At 55.0% G+C, this 6,413-nt stretch overlaps 1 pseudogene; it reads right to left on the bottom strand.

The window, feature by feature from the left end:
- Positions 1–5,102: 5,102 nt before the first annotated feature.
- Positions 5,103–5,882, bottom strand: LOC132375365 (ras-related C3 botulinum toxin substrate 1-like; annotated as a pseudogene).
- Positions 5,883–6,413: the final 531 nt, after the last annotated feature.

The raw sequence follows: 6,413 nt of genomic DNA, 5'->3' as shown, positions 1-6,413 counted from the left end.
TCGTTGCGGTTCGCGGGCTTCTCATTGCAGTGGCTTCTCTTGTTGCGGAACACGGGCTCTATGCACACGGGCTCAGTAGTTGTGGCAGGCGGGCTCTAGAGCGCGGGCTCAGTAGCTGTGGCGCACGGGCTTAGTTGCTCCGCGGCATGTGGGATGTTCCAGGACCAGGGCTCGAACCCGTGTCCCCTGCATTGGCAGGCGGATTCTCAACCACTGCGCCACCAGGGAAGTCCCTCTTCCTACTCCCTCTTCTTATAAGGATCAGGCCCCACCCTGATGGCCTCGTGTAACCTTGATTGTCTTCTCAGAGACCCCGTCTCCAAATACATCCACACTGGGAGTCAGGGCTTCCCGTGAATCCGGGAGCACGGATGTTCAGCCCATAGCGGTGCGTGCGCTCCTGTGTGTTTCAGACAGGAAGGCCCGTCTGGCACCTCTCATCACTGGTGGCTCACACCTGGCAGGTGACCAGGGCCTCCCAGGTGCCAGGGAAGTTTTCCTAGTTCCGGTGATGGGGGTGCTTCAGGGCCTGTGGTGCTCGCCAGGCGCAGCCCGTGTTCAGACAGTAAGGGGCTGCCTGGCCCAGAGCCAGCCCGGCAGGGCTGCACCTGCTGGGTGCTGCTGGCCTTGGGAGCTCTGGCTGCCCACCTGCCTAGGCTTCCACCTGGGTGCTCCTGTCCGGCCCTTAGGCCTGTGACCACCTGCTTCTGGCCATGAGCCTGTCCTGTACCCCGCCCAGGTGCAGTCACCCCAAAGCCCTCAGCAGCTCAGGCCCATCAGGCACCAGGTGGCCCTGTCTCTCCAGCCAGCACTGCTGGCCCTGAGCCCTGGCACCCCCATATGGTGGTGAGCCTGGCCCCGCTCCGACAGCCAGGCTCCCAGACACGGCTGTGCCGCATATCTGCAGGTGCCTTGCCCCTCTGAGACGTGATCTCTCCGCCAGGAAAGTGGGGAGTGACCGCCTCAGCCCCGGGACTGTGCCCCGGGTCTCAGTCGTTCCTGCAGAGGGCTCGGGGCCGGGAGTGCCAGCTCGTCCCTCGTTACTGGGCAGGCTTGATCTCCGGCCTCACCTCTCCTCGGGGTGAAGGGTCCCCAGGGGCCGGCAGGCTTCTGATTCTTGCTGAGGGAGTTGGATGGCCTCTGCCAGCGGAAGGTAATGACTCCGGCCAGGAAATTATTTTTAATGAGTCCAACTCTTCCGCAGGCTGTGAGGCCTGGGCGGGGCTCCTGCGGCCACAGGAAAGGGGGTCTGTCGGGGCGCAGGGCTGGGCAGCGCCCGGTGCATGGCACACATTCCTGCCCCTCCTGGTGTTTCAGAGAGAAGGTTGATTGTTAACGAGGAGCCCTGTTACCCACGCCGGGTGGAAAGGGACCCAGACAGCAGGACGGCTGTGACAGCAGAGACGAGCTCCGCCTTCATGGATCCGCTCTGAGCCGGCCCTTTCCTCTTGCCCCTCAGGAAGGGAGGCTCACGAGTTAGCAGGCCGGCAGACACGCAAGCCCGCTGAGCCCTTCTCCGGGATGTGATGAGAAGCCCACCTCCTCGTGCAGAGGAGTTGCTGCCACTCATCTTGGAGGCCGTGAACCTTCCTACCCGACCTGTGTCCCCCGCCCCGACCCGTGGCTTGAACCCCGCAGGGATGAGACCAGGCGATGTGCGTGCCGAGGGGTCTGGGAAGTGACCGCTCTGGTGGGGATGCGGCAGGGCTTGCAGGTGTCCGGGGTGGCTTTGAAGAATGAAGAGGATTTCCAAGTTACGGGCCGGGAAGCGTCCCGCAGGAGGGAACCCCAGGGAAGATGTAGGAAAGCGGACGACCTCCTGGCAGCCAGCTGGGGGTCTCAGGCCAGCAGAGGCCGCATTTGGTCCCACGAGGCGTGATGGTGCCTGAGCAGAGGGGCTAGGGTTGGTCTGCCCCTGGAGAGGTCCTGGTGGCCCTGGGGGTGGGGATGCAAGGGGCCAGGGCTCAGAGCTGCCCTAGAGACCCCCTTTCTTCCTCTTTATGATGCCCTACCCAGCCCAGCAGCAGACCACCCATGGGGCTCCCTGGGGGCCCCGTGCAGGTCACCTGGCCCTAGGGACCCCCCCCCGTCCCCCTGAGCTCTCCATGCTGGGGCCGTGGGCAAGGGGGTGCTGGCCTGATGGGCCAGGGCGAGGGTCTGGTTCTCGCTGGGGTCAGCCTCATGATGGTGGCTGGCCACCCGCTGACCCCTGACCTCAGCCCCACACTGACTCTTGACCCAGCCACACTGTCACTCCGGAACCCACGGGTGTTCCAGCCCCTGACCCAGTTACACGCTGACTTTGACCCCGGCCGCACGCTGGCCTCTGGCAGCCGTGCTCTGACCCTTGACCCCAGCTCACGTGGACCCTTTAACCGACGGGTAGGCAGGCCCTGACGGCCAACGCTGGCCCCGGAGAGAACCACACCCTGGTCTCTGCCTGAAACGTGGTGCCACCTGAGCCTCAAACTGACCCTAGTCGCATGCTCGCAGCCTGGAGCCACGAGGGCACGGGGGGGGGGGGGGCGGTGGGGAGGGAGCGCCCACCGCGGAGAAGGGAGCAGGCGCCCGGCTCCAGAGGCAGGTGTCGGGCTGCACAGAGCATGGAGCCCCCCCCACCGCCGGGTTGCTAGGTGACCTTGGCCAGGCAGCCTCCGTCTCTGGAGCGCAGCTCGCTCAAGCATAACAATCGGAGTCTCGTGAATTCTAAAGAATCTTACAAGGAAACAAGTGTTAAGGGAGCTGCCGTGGGGTCAGTAGAGATAACGCATCTAAAATGCTTAGCTCGGTGCCACGTACATCACAAGAGAGGCGTTCGATAGATGCTGTTACTAACGTTGCTGTTAACAACCCGCCTGCCCGCCCACCGAGCGGGTGGGGGACCCGACAGGCTGTGGGCGCCGGAAGACGCTGCCCACGGGGCAGCACGACGTTGCAGTGGGAGGGTGGGCGGGAAGGCAGGGTGGGCTCGCGTAGGGACTGGGAGTTGCTGTTCACCTCCGCAGCGCTGGGGCCAGGCCCTCCTGGATGGAGACGCGGTCACACTGCTGGTCCCCAACGCTGGCTTCCATCAGTCCTCACCCTGGCCCCCTGCGCGGACAGGGACGCCGGGAACGGCCGGGCTCGGGACTGGCCCAGCGCACATGGCCAGCCCGGGCCAGGTTTGTGCCCAGGTATGCGGGACCTTGAATGCCATGGCCCCTGCCTCACAATGCTGGCAATTAGGGAAGTGGGTGGGAGGGGCACAGGGAACAAGGTCTCCCTTCCTGGCAGCCTGGCCTGAGTAGGAGTCAGTGAGGGGCTGCCACCTGGACCCCAGCCCCCTCTCTGGGCCCCTCCGTGGGCAGGGAGGCTGATGCCATTCCTGCCTTTCCACACTTGAGATCCCCCCTGTCCCAGGGGCCACGCCTACCCGCATCCCCACTCCTCCGAGTTAGCCACGCACCCGGCCAGCCTCAGTTTGGGCTCCTGACAAGAGATGGCTTCGCTCAGCGTTCTGTGGGGACCGGTACCGAGCCACACGCTAAAGCCTGCACCTGCTGCTGCTTGCTGCACCTGGGTCTTCTGTCGGTCTTTGCAGAAGCGGTGGAGCTTCCACCCATGACACGTGAGATGATGTTGGACATGCGCAAGTCAGGGGTTAAGTAACAGACTAGAGCCGTCAGGTCTCAGGGAGCGTGTCAGGGCCAGAGTGCCCAAGGAGGGGACAATGGGAGGGGGACCGAGCAGCCGGCGAGGCCAGCGAGTCCATCTCTTTACAGTCACCTCAAGAACGGCAGTGGGAGACCATCAGAGGCGTCTACGTAGGGTAGGGAATTGATGTTCCATACGTTTTGGAAAGAATACTTCTCCTAAAAGATGGAGAGGATCAGGAGAAGGCACAGCCAGGATAAGGAGGGGAAGTTGGAGGACTGTGGCTGCGATCGGGAAAGAGGAGACGGCACCTGAGTTACGGAGCACTTGGTGGGTGAGCAGAGGAAGGGAGAAGAGGACTGAGCTAAGGGTTTTTTTAAAAAGATTTTTTTGATGTGGACCATTTTTAAAGTCTTTATGAATTTGTTACAACCTTGCTTTTGTTCTGTGTTTTGGTTTTTTGGCTGCGAGGCATGTGGGATCTTAGCTCCCCAACCAGGGAGCAAACCTGCACCCCCTGCATTGGAAGGCGGAGTCTTTTTTTTTTTTTTTAATATTCTTAGTGGGGTATAATTGTTTTACAATGTTGCGTTAGTTTCTACTGTATAGTGAAGTGAGGTAGAGTTCCCTATGCTCTACAGCAGGTTCTTATTATTATCTATTTTATACATATTAGTGTATATATGTCCATCCCAATCTCCCAGTTAACCACTGGACCGATCTAAGATTTTTTTCTGGAGGTAGAATGTGTTGGGTGTTGGTGACTAGACGGGGGGGTGTACACTCGAGTGTACACCAAGGCTCCCGGGTGTTCATGGGAGGCCCTCGTGGACAGAGGATGCTGCATCGGAAGCAGCTTCATCTTTGAACTCAGTGGGCAGAGAGCTGTGTGACGTCCCTGGGGCACCGTGATGGGTGGGTTGGATGCCGGGCTCGGGGGCCAGGGGAGGGCTGGGATAAAAGGAGCTTGAGGAGCTGCTACCCTCACCGACGTTATGCACATGAATGAGACGCCCGGGGAAAACGCACGGATGGTGAAGAGAATTCTATTTATGCATTTGCCTTGAAATCAGACAAAAGAACTAAAGATCTCAGAGAGTGAAATAATTCAAGAAAAAGAAATTGAAGACATGGATTGGCAAGGGAAAAATTAAAGCAGATATTTATTTTTTGCAGATGATATGATTTTCCATTTAGAAAATCAAAAAGAATCTGGAAACAAATTACTAGCAATAATAGAGTTGAGCCACGTAGCTGAGTGTAAGCTCCATACAAACACTGCATATACAGATGTCAACTGTGTTTCTGTACATCATCAAGAAACTTTAAAATGTTTCTACCATTTATATAACAACAAAAACAACAAATATAACAAGATAAGTCTAACCAAAGTTGTAAAGACCTGTATGCAGAAATTTGTAAAATTTTCCTGCAGGATATAAAAGAAAACCTAAAAAATTTTTTTTTTTTTTTTTTTTTGGGCTAAACTTTAATAGAATGTGAAAGTTTGAACTCTTACACTTTAAACAAACAAAACCTAGAAATTACTGATTGGTTCAAAACGGTTTAATGGAAAAACTAATCTGTAACAAAAACTTGGCACTGAGTGCGAAGGCTCCACCATTTGAGCAAAGCGTACAAAGGGTCCTGGGGGACGGGACAGGCGGGGGGGGGGCCCGGACATTCACAACAGCAGGCATTTTCTCTTCTTCTTCTTGACGGGGGTGGGGGGTGGTGGGCAGAGAACCGCCCGGATAGCTTCATCAAACACTGTCTTGAGGCCTCGCTGCGTGAGCACCGAGCACTCCCGGCATTTGACGGCACCGACCTCCGTGGCCATGGCCAAGCCCTGCGGGTAGGTGATGGGTGTCAGCTTCTTCTCCTTCAGTTTCTCAATCGTGTCTTTATCATCCCTCAGATCAAGTTTCGTCCCCACCAGGATGATAGAGTGTTGGGACAGTGGTGTCGCACTTCAGGGTACCACTTTGCGTGAACATTTTCAAATGATGCAGGACTCACAAGAGAAAAGCAAATTAAGAATACATCTGTTTGTGGATAGGATAGGGGACATAATTGGTCATAATCTTCTTGTCCAGCTGTATCCCTCAAGCCCAGATTCACTGGTTTTCCATCCACCATAACATTGGCAGAATAGTTGTCAAAGACAGGGGGATATACTCTCCAGGAAAGGCATTGGTCGTATAACTGATCAGGAGGCCATGTTTATAAATTGGAAAACTTAATATCATAACATAATCTCCCTCAATTTATCTAATGATTCAATACAACTTCAATCAAAACTCAACAAGATCCTTTATAGAACTTGTCCATTTGCTTCTAAAATTGGAATTCATTAGAATTGTGTTCTAAAGAAGGAAGGTAGGCTTGTTCTGCCAGGTACCAAGACATTATAAAACTTTAGTAAGGGATGCTGTGTGGTACTAGTTCAGGGGTAAAAAAAATTGACCAGTGGAACAAATAGAATGTTCCGAAACATATCTGTGCACATATGGACCTTCTATTAATGACTCAGGTCACATGACAAACCAGCAGGGAAAGAAGTGAGTTTTCAATGTGTACCTGGAATAATTGGTTATCCATATGGAAAAAATTAAATTATACACAAAAAATTAAATTATCCTCTCCAGATGGATTAAGAACTTGTGTCAAAGCAAATATCTAAAGCAAAATTTTAAAATCTTTAGAAGAAAATATAGGTGAGGATTTCTGATTTCAAGGTAGGGGAGGATTTCTTAAAGTACAAGAAGTGCTAACATAAA

The sequence above is a fragment of the Balaenoptera ricei genome, chromosome 11 (genome assembly GCF_028023285.1).
Source record: "Balaenoptera ricei isolate mBalRic1 chromosome 11, mBalRic1.hap2, whole genome shotgun sequence".
In the NCBI taxonomy this organism is placed as follows: domain Eukaryota; kingdom Metazoa; phylum Chordata; class Mammalia; order Artiodactyla; family Balaenopteridae; genus Balaenoptera; species Balaenoptera ricei.
The sequence above is the reverse complement of the archived record's forward strand: the minus strand, read 5'-3'. Positions and strand labels throughout refer to the sequence as shown.